The following is a 16,181-nucleotide window of genomic DNA, read 5'->3' on the forward strand; positions in this document are numbered from 1 at the left end:
AAGTTAACCCAGTCTAAAATCACCAATCACTCATCTTCATCTGACTACTGTATTGAATTATATTTTATTGTATTATATTGCAACATTTATATAGCACCTAGTACTCTTATGTGGGGGGCTAATGAGCTTGCCTACATGGGCCGCATGCTACATCGTGTAGGGTTGGAAATGTGTTGTCTTTGTTTTAATCCTATGTGGGAAGTGCTTCCATATCATGCGGGACGACAATCGAGGTGCGGTTATTGTGTTATAGGCACAAAACATATCAGTGCGAAGGATGAAGAAACATCCTCCATAAATAGAACAGGATTAACAAAATGACGATAAACAGGTCTAAAGTTATAGCTTTTGGGAAGACAACCAAGAAAACCAATTATGACTGGAACTTGGGCGCATTAAAAATAAAAGGGACTAAATCATAAAATTACTTGGGAATTTGGCAGACCTCAAAGGGAGGAGCTAAAATCCATCTGAGACACCTTGAAGCAAAGGCCAAACTGATAATCACCAGAGTCTGCTAACTGAACAACTTATTAGAAAGTCTTTCTACAGTCCCAATACGACTGGTAATAGGGGCAACTCTTCTACCCGCGATTAATTATGGCCGACCCGGGGCAACCTACCAAAATAACAGTAAAATTCCAACTTAAATCGTACAAAAGGGTCTTCAAGCATGGACGCCATTTAGGGGTCACCAGGGGTCGCAGCTGAACCCCTGGCTGCCCTTTGTGCCTCCTAGCACTGCCTTTGAGACCCTGGCTTCAGAGGTGGCAAATTCAGGGCAGGAACATAGTGGCAACTCTCCGTATTGTTGTCAGTTGGGGCTCCGCTCTCTTTGTTTTCTGTTAATTGTTATTACACTAATAGTGAATAATAACATATTATTCACTATTAGTGTAATACAAATGGGGTACAATCAGCTGGGAATATGCCCTTCCATGGCAGCTGAGGTAATTAAAAAAGCTTTTAAATGTATGTTATGTGCGTACTTGCAGGTGAGAGTGCGTTTATGTGAGAGAGTTTGTGTGTGTGAATTTGTGTGTAGATGTAAGTATGCGTGTGTGAGGGAAAGTGGAGGTCCAAGGGTGCATGATGCCATTTCCACTACCCCGGGCATTTTGGTGAATTACCATCCACGTCTTCAAGATACCCCAATACACACGAGGTTGTATGATCAAGATTGAAATTCGGACTGGAAGGCAAAATGTGGGCTAATATGGGTGCCTTATTACTGGATTATAAAGGTGCCATCCAATACCTTAAAAGCAGTTCTCCAGCATGTTTTTGATTTACAGAAGTGTCGTTGGATCAACTATCTTAAAAAAATATTTAACACTCTTCAAATGGATCAGTCTGAGCTGATCAAGTCTCTGCTCACCCACACAACTTTTAAAGCAATTTAGAAAAACCAGACACTGTCAAAGATAAGCGACATGGCTAAATTGAAGAGCACACTTGTGTTACAAGCAGTGGCAAAATCCTACACCAGCCACCACCCAGATTGCCTGAGCCCTCAACCATACCTTCAGTGCTTGAGCAGGAAAGATTGCCTTAAGCAAATCATAATTGCAAGATCGATGGGCCTCCAGATCAAAGAATTAAACCCTAAATGTCCCTCCCTTTCTAAGACTGTTAACTGCAGGCTCTGAAAATACGAATTTGAGTCTTTTAACCATCTGATATGCTGCTGTTTGGTGCATTTTGTTAAAATCACTTTTTTTAACACAAAAAATCAGAACCTGCAATGAGGCAAGGAATCTAGGGCCAGATGTAGAAAGCTTTTTGCACATCGCAAACAGCGAATTTAGCTGTTTACGACGTGCAAAAAGCACATCGCAATGCACAAACCTCGTTTTGCGATTCGGTAACCTGGTTACCGAATCGCAAAATAGGTTGCATGTCGCAATTAGGAAGGGGTGTTCCCTTCCTATTTGCGAGTCGCAGTGCAATGCAGGATTGGCTTGTGACCGCGAACGCGGTCGCAAACCAATCGCATTTTGCACCCATGTCAAATGGATGGTAACCCATTTGCAAAAGGGAAGGGGTCCCCTGGGGACCCCTTCCCTGTTGTGAATGGCACTGCAAACATTTTTTCAGAAAACGGGCTGCATTGCAAAAAAAAACTGCTTTATTAAAAAGCAGTCACAGACATGGTGGTCTGCTGTCCGCAGCAGGCCACCATCCCTGTGAGGGCCGCCATTCGCAAGGGGGTCGCAAATTGCGACCCACCTCATGATTATTCATGAGGTGGGCCTTTGCAACCCCCTGGCGAATTGCAGATGGTGTCAGGGACACCATCCAACATTCAGAATTGCGACTCACAAATTGCGAGTCACTCTGACTAGCAATTTGCGGGTCGCAATTCTGAATGTTGCTACATCTGGCCCCTAGTCTTTACTATCACAGAGCCAAATTACTTGGGCAAATTCGGCAAATATATCAGCTTCATACATGAACTCTAAATACAATTTCATAAGTCTGGTTAGTCCCTGTCCAGAAAAGACAATTCCTACCTCAGCAAGCTACTGTCAGCATGTGGCGGACTCTCTTTGAACATGTGCGACGTCAACGGACCATATCCCATGGACGGCCTATTGCTCTCCACTTGTGAGCTTCTTTCACCTCTTTTCACATTCAACTTTTTAGCTACTATCATTCCAACAGATAGACCTATTTTATAAGTATTTTAGCTACCACTAAGCACTTTCTGCGTGTATGTCCATGTTTGCTGCAATAACTTCATGTCCTTTTCAGATCAAATGCTCTCTCTGAGCACTTTACATTTCCACATGCATGGCCATGTTTGCTACTATAGGTCTAAGTTCTTCCCAGAGTTTTTAACACATATTTTATGACATGTTTAATGTTCTGTCTAAGCACTTTACACTTCTGTGAGTATGTTTATGTTGATTGCTACCACTCTAGTTCCTTTTCAGAGCACTTAGCACGCCTTTCACAACACTTTAAATGATCCGTCTAATGCACCTGTTTTTGACCATTTTATTCATTGCAAACATTATTTTCTTAATATATATTGTAAAGATTTTAATTAATCATAAATAAAATACAGACATACAAATAAATAAAAAAAAGAAAGTATCCTATAACCCATACAAGTGATCCCAATGTTTGCAAACAGGTACAACATAAACACAAAAAATGAATTTTCTTATTTTTCTTGAAGATCCTCACTCACTCTGTTAGTGGAATGGTTCATCACTGGATCTTGTCCTGGTCCCTATAAACCAGGATTGGCTCACCAAGTCACAGAGAGCACTTTGGATATTCTCCTAGTAGGGTTATAGAGATAAAATACCTAAGGCTCACCCCAGTTTACCTTTATTTTGGGTGCTCTTTGTATAGTTTAGAAGCAATCTATATCGATGCTCATGTGCATTATTGTACGTATATCCCTCTAATGCTCAACATGTTTCAGCCTGTTCACCGGCCGCTATGGGTTAGGATCTCATCAGGACTAATGTTGCACCCCTAAGTTTACACTATGTCCAGTCCTATCCCTACGAGTCCGGTAATGATAATTTTAATTTAGAACAGGCCTATATAACAAAATATGCAGGCTTACTTAGCCCAAATGTCTAGCACCTCGTAGTGCCTCGTAGGAAACAAGTGATGACATGCCCTTATAGTCACACATTCTGCAAGGGATAGCACCCTTGCACAGCAGCAAGGGCAGTTCAAGGCGTCCAGTGAAGCTAGTGGAGGGATACCGGCTCAGGACTCAAGCAATCAAAAATAGGCACAATAAAATGGTGTTTCGACACACAGGACAACCCTGCGTATGCCTCAGAAAAATGGATGCTGCAAGGCTCTCCAATTCAACACTTATGGTATGGGGGAACACACATTCTTCATTTCTTCCAGCAACGAGGGTGGTGCTTCCTACATGGGAATGCACCGTAAAAGCAATGAGCAGGAATCGGAGATTCATGGGGCAGAGTCCACTGTGGGTGGCATCAGTATTGAACCATCAAGTAGCGCTGAATGGATACTCCAAATGGGACACCATAGTTATCTCTACCCTGGCTGATGTAATCGAAGGCACCACACTAAAGTCATATTTGGTCCTACAGAGCAAATACAACCTACACCGTAGCCACTTGTATCAGTATCTCCAGCTACAGCATGCCCTGATACCCCATACAATAGGACTGTAAGAACTCCCCAAATATAAGCCAGTGGAAGCAAGACTATTCCTGGGAGAGTTAGGAGATCATAAGATAACACCAACATATTGTTCACTGATACATCACCTGCCTAATACCTTTGCTGTGCTGTGTGCTGCCTAGGAGCAGGGTTGAGGGGTCCTTACAAATGTGGAATGGGCAGAAGCCAGGGCAACTTCGAGACAATCAGCAATTGGCACACAACTCTGCTTCATACAACTGAAATATCTCCACAAAGAATAACTCACAAGATGTAATCTATGGTCGGTGGGCATGATAGCTTCCCCCTCCTGCCTCCTACGTACGATGCAAGAAGGCGACCTACTACATACCATATGGGGTTGCATTAAAAGATACACTTACTGGAGTAAGATACTCTCCTGTTTCAGTTTGCATGTTAGGGCAGCCTATACTGCAGGACCCCAATCTGATTCTTCTACATATTGCCACTGATGTTGAGGAGGATCATTTATAAACAAGCATTTGCAATGCAATAAGTATAGCATTTTCCTGAGTTTGAGCTATTTGCATTGTAAATTCATAACTGGACTTTTCTTGTCACATAACCTAGTCAACCCTGCCTCATAATTTTGTCTTTTCCTGACATAATTCCAGTGGCCCAGCATTTAACTAAAGCACTTCCATTTGCCTTCGAAACGAAACAAGGAAAGACATAACCAAGTTTTTGTGAGTTTGAAAGAGGAGGTAGCAAGAGGAAGAGGGAAATAAAAAAAGGGAGAGGAGTAGAAATAAATAGTTGAAAGAAAGAGCAAAACTGTTAACGCGTGGATTTTAAGAGCTGAAAAGAGAAAAGTGGGGGAGAGAGAAAACATTGAGAGTAAACAGAGTAAAGGAAATAACAAGTGAGATAGGTGAAACAGACACTTACAAATAAAGATGGCGGCTAAGAATAGATTTAATTGGCTCACCCACGTCCTGAAACAGAAGTTGTGGAACATCAGGAGACACTGCAGAACAGCAGGAGGTGCATTAGCAGGGTTGTATGTGAACCCCAATACAGCAATGTTGGGGTACTTCAGATCAGGATTGGAGGTACAGACAGACCTGTGTCCCGGCCCAGTGCTGGAATAACAGAAAGGCATTGGGTGAGGAATAAGAAACAGAGCGTCATGTAATTCCTGGTATTGAAGTAATGGGGCGCTGCAGGTTAGGGTTGAAGGGCACTGACAGAGTTGTATGTCGGCTGCAGTACTGGAATAGGAACGGGCACACAAGGTCAGAAGTGAGGCATGTTAATGGAGTTATGTGTGGAACCTAGTATTGGCGTGCCAGTGCTGCCAAGTGTTAGCCTGAAGGTACCCTGGAGAAGCTGCGAGTGGGGCCTAGTATGGGAGTGGCATTGCCTCTGAACCACAGAAGCGAGGAGTCTGGCAGGGCGTGTGTGTGAGCCTTAGTACTGAGAAAAAATGTTCACTGAATGGCAGAACTGATGGATTCTGGTGGAACTGGGGTGGTTCCCATCAACAGTGGCATTGGATGTTAAACATGAGGTGCACTGGCTGAGCTGTGTATTGCTCTTTTGGGTCCACTATTGGCTAAATATTAGAATTGAACTGCTGTAATGGAACTGTACGTGAGCGGGGTCCCAGTATAGGAAAGGAAGTGACCTCGCCAGGGTAGAACTAAAGTGCACTGTTGGAGCTGCGCCCGAGGTCCTAGTACTGGAAAAGCAGAGTGCACTGACTGTAAGAACTGAAGTGCTCTGGCAGACAGCATGTGTGGGGTTCTGGCTCTGGCACAGCTGAGGGGCTTGGAGTGTGTGAACTGAGGTGCACTGATGGAGCTGCGCCCGAGGTCCCAGTACTGAAGCAGCAGAGTTTACTGACTGCGAGAACTGAGATGCTCTGGCAGACAACATGCGTGGGGTTCTGACACGGCTGAGGGACTTGGAGTGTGTGAACTGAGGTGCACTGATGAAGCTGCACAGAAGGTCCCAGTAATGGAGCAATATACTGTAATGACTGCGAGAACTGAGGTGCTCTGGCAGACAGCGTGTGTGAGGTTCCTGACACTGGCACAGCTGAGTGCTTGGAGTGTGTGAACTGCGATGCACTGATGGAGCTGCGCCCCTGGTCCCAGTACTGGAACAGCAGAATGTACTGACTATGAGAACTGAGGTGCTCTGGCAGACAGCATGTGTGCGGTTCTGGCACGGACATGGCTGAGGGGCTTGGACTGTGTCAACTGCGGTGCACTGATGAGCTGGGCCCAATGTGCTAGTACTGGAGCAGCGGAGTGTACTGACTGCGAGAACTGGGGTGCTCTGGCAGGCAAAGTGTGTGGGGTTCCTGGCACTGGCACAGCTGAGGGCTTGGAGTGTGTCAACTGCGGTGCACTGATGGAGCTGCACCCGAAGTCCCAGTACTGGAGCAGCAGAGTGTACTGACTGCGAGAACTGAGGTGCTCTGGCAGACAGCGAATGTGAGGTTCTGTCATGAGCATGGCTGAGGGGCTTGGAGTGTGTGAACTGAGGTGCACTGATGGAGCTGCGCACGAGGTTCCAGTACTGGAGCAGCATAGTGTACTGACTGCAAGAACTGAGGTGCTCTGGCAGACAGTGTGTGTGGTGTTCCTGGCACTGGCATGGCTGAGGGCTTGGAGTGTGTGAACTGCGGTGCACTGATGGAGCTGCTCCCCAGGACCCAGTACTGAAGCAACAGAGTGTACTGACTGCAAGAACTGAGGTGCTCTGGCAGACAGTGTGTGTGGGGTTGCTGGTACTGGTACGCCTGAGGGCTTGGAGTGTGTGAACTGCAGTGCACTGATGGAGCTGCGCCCCAGTTCCCGGGACTGGAGCAGCAGAGTGCAATGACTGTGAGAACTGAGGTGCTCTGGCAATCAGCATGTGTGGGGTTGCAGGCACCAGCATAGCTGAGGGCTTGGAGTGTGTGAACTGCGGTGTTTTGATGGAGCTGCATCCAAAGTCCCAATACTGGAGCAGTGGAGTGCACTGACTGCGAGAACTGAGGTGCTCTGGAAGACAGCGTGTTTGTGGTTCCTGGCATGGCTGAGGGCTTGGAGTGTGTGAACTGTGGTGCACTGATGGAGCTACGCCTGAAGTCCCAGTACTGAACAGTATAGTGTACTGACTGCAAGAACTGAGGTGCTCTGGCAGACAGTGTGTGTGAGGTTCTGGCACAGGCCCATCTGAGGGGCTTGGAGTGTGTGAACTGAGGTGCACTGAGGGAGCTGTGCACGAGGTTCCAGTACTGAAGCAGCAGAGTGTACTGACTGCAAGAACTGAGGGGGTCTGGCAGACAGTGTGTGTGTCAGCTGTGGTGCACTGGTGGAGCAGCACTGAGGTCCTAGTACTAGAGCAGCGGAGTGTACTGACTGCGAGAACTGAGGTGCTCTGGCAGACAAAGTGGCACCGGCACAGCTGAGGGCTTGGAGTGTGTGAACTGCGGTGCACTGATGGAGCTACGCCAGAAGTCCCAGTACTGGACAGCAGAGTGTACTGACTGCGAGAACTGAGGTGCTCTGGCAGACAGCGTGTGTGAGGTTCTGGTACGGGCACATCTGAGGGGCTTGGAGTGTGTGAACTGAGGTCAACTGATGGAGCTGCACACGAGGTTCCAGTACTGAAGCAGCAGAGTGTATTGACTGCAAGAACTGAGGTGGTCTGGCAGACAGCGTGTTTGTCAGCTGTGGTGCACTGTTGGAGCTGCACCCGAGGTCCTAGTACTAGAGCAGCGGAGTGTACTGACTGCGAGAACTGAGGTGCTCTGGCAGACAAAGTGGCACCGGCACAGCTGAGGGCCTGGAGTGTGTGAACTGTGGTGCACTGATGGAGCTGCGAGTGGGATCCCAGTATGGAGCAGAAGTGGGCACTGTCACTGAGGATTGCGTAGCCCTGATAGAGCTGGGTACCTAGGCTATATGCAATTACAAGCAATCCTCTGTCCTTGCTGTCAGCACACAGTCAGGCTAGATTGGTGAAAAAAATACAAGCCAAGGAAGGGCGGGTGCCAGGCAGCTGAGAGAAGGTGCCGAGAACCCACAAAGATCAAATGTGACCAAGATAACAGCATGATTTATAGCATTGTTTACAGCTAAGCTCAGAGGAAGAATGCCCTGCAAATGAAAAGGGAAGCTTCCCTGGACCGGAGCAGGAAGCAAAGTGAAAGAAAAGTCCCCTACAGACCAGATAAACAGGACAAAGCGTAATTATACAGTAGTTGGTCCCTGCTCCCACACAGAAGAAGGAGGGACAAAGAGGCATGACTGACCATTAGCAAGCAAGGATTTTTTAATTATACTGAAACTAACAAATGAAATAGCTGGAAGCCCATAGAAGAAGTATACTTAAAAGTATACAAGAGATTGTACGCTTACGCTCGACCTAAAAACATTGTTATGGCTAGGCTTAACTGTGGCTAAAAGGGACTTCACCCATCAGTGGCAGATGCACCGCACTTGATCAGGAGTGGAGGAAATGCTTTGACTGGTGCATGAGCAAGGAGCAACCGGTTTATGAAACTAGGGGTTGATGCCAAAAATGCATTAAAATTTGGTAGCAATGGCCAGATTACAGAGGGATCACCACCACACAGTGGGATACAGTGGAATGCTCGCATGATTACTTTAGAGCCAGACATTTGTAACTATGTGGGTCATAGGCATTGAGGCAGGCTTGGTAGACTGCCTTACAGATAAAAAGTGGGGGCTGATTTCAAAAGTGGTGGTGTGGGATGATAGTGGGAATGTACAACGTCTTGTTGCAACGTTAATGTGTTGTATTGGGACACGTATCACTAAAACTAATCAAATGTTTTTTTTTTTATATGCACGCTAAATAAATGTCTAGCCAATACTTTGTTTTTTTAAAGAAAATAGTACTTTAATCACATCAAAACATAATATGGTACATAGATAAATGGTGGAACTACCTGGATTCACACTATTATGGGGTTTACTACAGAGAGTAACAGAAAGTCATTGAATAAAGTGAAGCTGCAGGTTCGCTATGATGAAGTGGTGCAGTTGTTTTGTATTCTATGACTTGAGGTCAGTCCGTAATTGTTGATGATGCAGTTCCTGTATGCAGGTTGCAGGTACCTTTAAAAGTCCCACCAAAATCTGTTCAGCAAACTTATAAGTCAATGCCTCTTAGGTGTTGATGTGTTGCTTCCTGATGTGAGATGAACTTGGGGTTTCTAAGTGTGGGCTTTTGGCAGCAAGGGGCTCACAAACACTGGAGCTAATAAGGAAAGCCCCACCGCCTTCCTTACATGTCCAGGCATTGAAGAATACAGGACTCAGTAAATGCACTCCGGACTAATGTTTCAATACCTGTGGTGGCTGGGGGGGGGGCATTAGCTAAATAATGAGGTGCTGGAGCAACATCCACAGGATGCAGTAATGCAGTGAATGTAGATCCAGCAATGTTAGCTCCCTTTCTTCTGTGGTGGCCATTGGTGCAGGTGCTCTGCAGGCTCATCGCACATATAAACTTGCTCTTTGGTCACACAGGCCATTATAGGCCATTCCACGCTCCTGACTTGGCAGCGAGGCTCTTCCTCCTTGGGCAGATAGCCCTCAGTTAGTCAAGTCACTCCCCTTCTCTGCACTCAGCAGGCAGATAGGCTTCCAACCCTCATACAGACCAACAGATTCTCCGGTAAGTCTTCAGGCACTGTCTCATCGCCACCAGGAGACTAACTAATATCCACACCAGCTCTGGATCACAGCAGCTCCTTGAGTGCTGTGTGGGAAGCTTGGGCCCCACTTTTAAGCATGATTTCCAGACATAGGATGTGGATCCATCATCTAATGTTTAGGAACCAGTTTGTGGTGGTTACATAACTTTGTTTCTTTTCTGCAGTGCAGGCAACTTCTTTATGTAAGTTCATAGCGCTCAAAGCAGGTGGTGTAGATGCTGGGTCTAAGCAGGAGTACTCATAACACAAGCACAATAGTTCTGAACCTAGCTGTCATCAGTCTTCTTGCTTGGGCCACTCAAGTGAAGACAAAAGTCTCAGGCTCTGCCTAGAAACTTTGTGCCGCCTAATAACTGAATCTGCTAATTCACCCCCATTACCCCACCATCAACCAAGGCTGTAGTGGCCATACTGGGTATGGGGCGTTTTCCTGGGATGCTGGAAGGGTGGGGGGAGCCTTTGTTACTGGGGAGCCAGATTGTAGCAGTGTAGGAGTTTTAAAAGCACTGCAGAGGCCCTTGCATATCCATCAGTTTTCAGACAACAATAAAAGTGCCAAGATAACTCTAGCAATTAATGTACCTGCTGGAGAGAGATTGGCGTTTTGTCTAGAGGCAGTTTTGACTTATCTAAGGTAGCACAGAGGGTTAATATACAGAACATGTACTATTCAGATCACACTACAGTATTTCATGTGCAATGATCAGTGATATACTGCTTTTGTCACACAGATCCTTTTGTTACTGTGAGGTTTATAAGTTTCTATCAAAATCTAGCACGGTGAGCTATGAAATGCCATCAAAGAGCTGAATTCAAACTGCATTGTACAGGTTGGAAAGTTATGTTGTTTCCCAGTCTTTGATTATCCTAATTTTCCTAAAAAGGGTTTGTTTGGGTAGAAATAAATTGTTATTAGTAAATTCAACCCTAACTACTGTGCTACGTTATGAGTTTGTGCTTCCGCAGACCAAGCACTTAAAAAAAATGCCTACCAGTATAGGTGACATGTGAATCCTACACCTTGTCGTCCCCGTTGTGTTATGTAACATTTTATATACACTTATTTACACACATATGATTCATTGTCTCTGTATGTGTCTGTGATGTAAAGTGCTCCAACGCCCTGCGCTGGTAAGACAGGCACAATAAAACAAATGAAATACATGTGATAGAGGGGCTATGGAGAGATGAGGGGCACTGTTACAGGGTGATAGTGAGGGAATCAGTGAAGAGCCCCAATACAGATTGCTGTATCCTGGAGCACTGTAAGGTCATCATTTAGTATGCTTTATAACGAATACAATCGAATATATAATGCAAAAAGCATTTGCAATGCAATGGGTCTCGTGTTTCCTCGAGTTAGAGCTATTAGCGTTGTAAATTCCTCACTGGACTTTTCTTGCCATATAAATTGAAAATGAAAAGTAAAACACTTGACATAAGCGAGCTGATTCAAAGTGCCACGGCCGCCATGAGCAAGAGCGCGAAGGAGAGACACAAAAAGAAAAAGAAGTTTGCACGCAGTCAAACGTATTGGCAAACGTGCAATTATCCATGTATCAGGGTTGGACCCCAGGGCGGTAACAAAACCGCCCCAAGAAGGGTCAAACATAAAGCATTAACTAATGATAACAAAGGATTTTTGAAAGGCAAGCCCACGAACGAGTGATAGTGATGGGCGTGCGGTGGATGTGGTTAAAAACCCACGTAGATACCAACACATTGGAAATGCAGCGCTTGCATGCTGCCATGCTTAACCTGAAACTGTGGTGTAGAAGGCACCATTTTTGCAATTTTTACATAATATTCTTGAAGGAGAACACCCCTAAGCCCAACTGTAGTGGTCAGTCTCGCTGCTATTCACATCCTATGGGGCCTGGTCTCACAAAATTTGCCAGGGCTACTTTGGGTTCCCAGTCCGGTCCTGCCATCAACTTAATGGCAGTGCTCAAGAAGGACTAATGAGCAATTTCCTCTTAAATAGATCATATACAATTTCTAAAGGGAGCCCTGTCTCCATCCCTCCTCACCTTAGTGTCTGAAGCTATACCCTTCAATTCACTGTCTTTGGAGGGTGTATCAAAACATCTATCTTCTGCCATGTCAATAACAGGGGAAATCTAAAATGGATCACAGTGGCTAAGACATAAACAAACTCCCAAAAATGTTGAGTTGTGCTACCAGGCACCATACACACACTCAACATATACATGGATATATCAGAGCAGGGTGTGGGAATGGCATGCAATCCATGCATGCAGACTGTTACACGAGTAGGCATGTAGGCATTGCACTCTTACCTGGAACAGGTAGAAAGGCCTGTCCAAACACAATAGATTTGAATTTTGCATATTGCCACCAATACTCACTGTCAATGGAGTAGTCAGTGAAATAAAATATCCTCCACTTTAAACCTGACACTGAACGAGTGAACAAAGTGAGTGTGTCAAATAATTTCTATAAGGGCCTATGTGAATTGCTCCACTGGGGGAAAAGGTGCAAAGTGAAGCATTTAAAGGATAATTTTAAAACAATTTGTCCGAACAGCTACTTTTTTCATTACCTCTTTCTTTGTTCATTCATTCTTTCCTTACTTTTGAGCTTTTGTTCTTTTCTTTATATAGTTCTTTCCACGCTCCCTTCAATACATGTGTACTTCCTTTTCTATATTCTTCCATTCTATTTCACCTTCTTGCTATCTTTCTGTCCTTTATATTTTATTTCATTTTTTCCTTCTTTCCACTTTTCCTTCCTTCTTCCCATTCCTCATCCGTTATTATTTCTTCCTTTTGTATCGTTTTCCTGTCCATCTTTCTCCCATTCTTTTAGTTATTCTCTGCCTTCTCTACTTCTTTCTGCTTTTCTCTTCTTCTTTCCTTCCTTTCAGTCTCCTTCCTCCGGGCTCTTTCCTTCCTTTGTCTCTCATTCCTTCTTTGCATATGTGTCTTCTTTCTTATTTCATTCTGTGTTTAAGCATTTCTTCTCTTTTTCCTTCTTCCAATCTTCATTGTTTATTTCTTTGTTCCTTCCATCTTTTCTTCTTACTGTCCATCTGTTTAGCCTTCATTTCTTTCTTCCTTTTTCTTCCTTCTTTCTCCCTTCCCTCCTGCCTTTCTTGCTTTCTATTTTTTCTTCTCCTTTCCTTCTATCTTTCATTTTTCAATTCATCGTGACTTCTTTCTTCACTCTTTCAGCTCTGCTTCTTTTCTTTGCAATCTTGTGTCCATTCTTCTTTCTCGTTCTGTCACCCCACTGACCTCTCGTTTTTTTCTTTGCCAGTTTCATAACTTCCCTTGTTCAGTCAAGTGTTTGGGCACTTTGGTGCCCCCACAGCTTTGTTGCTTTAGCCTATTTCCTGCAATATTTATTAGCATTGATCTTGTTATCTTATTTCACAGATCAAAGTGTAATGCAGGCCATCAAGAACAAGTTATTCTAATCCCTGCTGGAGCTGGTAGCGGGTGCTTCACTACACTCTTGCTCACTGTGCTTGTCCCAAGACTCATAACAATTTATGAACCCGACCTTAACCTCAAAGGTGGGCCGTGGGTCTCATGGTCAACCTCGGACCAAGGCCACAGACCACAGGCAGATTTTTTGTGTGCTCGATCATTAGAAAGCCAGGATACCAGTTTCACTTGCAGACAGCCCTTTCGCTACTGCATGTTACACTATATGTTCTTCCTCCACCCTCTGATGGAAGCATCCTTGCCTCTTGGTTTTCGCAGGAGAGAGAAATGTGTCTGCAGGTCCCAATAGGAAAACATAGCTCTGGCCCTGTAAGCAAGACTTTCTACATCATGAAATCTGCAGGATGCGTTCTGTGAAAATTCACAACTTTAAGAGAAGTATATTAGAGCTTGGGTGATATCACATTGCTGAGGAAGGGCAAGTAAGACACATGGGAAACAGATCAACACTGATTTGGGAGTGTAGAAACTTGCAATGACATGCTTTCCCTGTGCTAACCTCACTCTTCCTCTCAGGCCAAGCATAGAAAGCAATCAGCAACAAGGAAGAATTCCTAATTTGCTTAGAAGAGAATCTCTGTTTCACCTGCTGGAGAAAATAACAAAAGAGTTGCCATGAGCAAGCTACACTTTGCCTGGAAAAATATATTCCAGGAGCAGTAAAGACAATTTCCTGGACACGTTCCCAAGGACTTATGAGTTTTGTTCTACTCCCAAAGCTTAGTAAGTGCTCTGGAATCTGTCTTTGGAGCTTGGAACTGGCTATGTGAAAAGAACAGAGGAAGGCTGCTTTCTACTAGAGGAAGACACACGTCAGTGGAATGTCAGATGAACAACTTTGGTACCAGTTGTCAAGCTTGTGTTAATCCCCATATAGTTACACTGAAGTTAACTGCGTTTATTGGAGCCACTCCTAAAGATTGCCATGGGAAATGTGTGTTTGTAACACTGTCTTTCACTTCTAAGTTTTCCATCCATGTAGTCTTTCAGCATAGAACATGGGCAAGACTCCACCTGAATCCATCAATGCCGCTTTGAGGCATAGCTGCAAAAAATACATTCTGAACTTTTTATCACAGTTGCACCTTAGAATCATGGATGTTCACGATTGAAGTTGCATCGCCAACACAGCCTTCTGGCCCAACATACTGCACTGATAACACCCGCAGAAAGATTCTAAATCAGATCGTAGTGGCACTGATGGGCTCAAGCAACATTCATCCAGGCATGTGCAGTCACAGACTGGGGACTTGTAAGATTATACCTATTTCTCACTGACTAATGTGCAATGATAAGTTTCTCATGGTCCCCTTTGGACATAGCTTTCAAACGTTACTGATTTTCTTATTATTTCAAGCATCTTTCTCAATACATACACTATTATCTTTTTAACTTCACTTCTTGGACCTCTACATCAATTAATAGTATTGTTATTTAATTAACTTTCTTGCTTATAAACTTATAACACCTTCTGTGGTAACAAATATGAGCAAAGGATTGCCCTAAGTAAGAAAAAACAGGTTTATCTATGTGGTTGGTTGTGTTTAGGCAGTGTAGTCACATCTCACATCAAAAGTGTGACTTCTCTCCCAAATAGACTCTTAACTCTGGGTGGGAGCAGACTATATAATACTCCTCCTTCTTTCATGACCCCCCACTCTTTCTACAATTTTGAGCGAATCAGCCTCTCCGTACAAAAGACCAAGCAAGCAGTCCCGCGACTGGTCAAAAGTTAAATCTATATCTCTCTCCTAACCTTTTAAAGCTATAAGGTGAAGATCATACAAGGTCATCAAGGGAAGTAGGTTGAGCAGTGCAGTTGTGCAAGCAGGAGTGAGCTGTACGGTCACAGGACACATTCACAGAGCTCCGGCGCAACTAGGATGTAGTGGGAAAGCATCTCCTGAAGAAGGTAGAGGTACAAAGGAAGGCAGGTTGTGGCGGCCATCGCAGCAATACAGGCTCTCATGAGAGAAACAGTTTAACCGCGTGCAGTTTGGGTAGATGAAGGTTCTATTTAGGAGCAGCAATCAACATGCTTCAGGAGGTGGGTGTTCTCTACTCTGGTCCTGGATTGCCAGCTTGCTTGGGGTTTCTCCGTTGAAAAGAGTTACAAAGGAGCAATATTCGCTTCCTGGCACTTTGAAATTCTGTATTCAATGTCAATGACACACACAGATGGCAAAACCAATCATCAAACTGCAGATTACAGGCTTGTTATATCTCTGTGAGACCACAAAAAAAACTACACCCATCAGGGGAAGAGTAGAGCAAGCAGCATGTACAGGCGACAAACCAGGCCAAAAATTGCAGTGCGTAACAGATACTGCGTTCAGAAGGAGCACACAATGGTCCCGTTGTATGTCAGTAATATTTCCTGCACATTGTAAATAGTCCTATACCACTCATTAATTTAAGGTGCCCCTTCAGAGGTAATTCAAAAAGAATTCACAAACTATTTCAAAATTAATGTACCAGCTTTAACGTGTTTCTTGGTTGCTTCTTATTCGAGGGCGGGTTTACATAATTCGTTACCACCACTTTTAAATGGCACCTTTAGGTTTTTTATCACTTTTTTCTTCATTTTTTTAATTCAGTTGAGTAATATCTACGTAAAACACTGGGACACAATTTCTGTTTGAAGCACTTTAAAAATTCTGCGTCAAAGTGGATGTTCTGTACATGCTTGAAAGTATGTGCAGAAATTTGGTAGTTCCGAATGCCTTGCGAGGATAGTTCGGTCGCATAGTGGATTTGGCCAAGCAAGAAGCCAGTGGTGTAAAGGATTCTTCTGGAATATTCCTTCAAGAGAAGAATATTTGTTAATTTTCTCTGTGCTGTTTTCC

The sequence above is a fragment of the Pleurodeles waltl genome, chromosome 1_1, assembly GCF_031143425.1.
Source record: "Pleurodeles waltl isolate 20211129_DDA chromosome 1_1, aPleWal1.hap1.20221129, whole genome shotgun sequence".
Lineage (NCBI taxonomy): Eukaryota > Metazoa > Chordata > Amphibia > Caudata > Salamandridae > Pleurodeles > Pleurodeles waltl.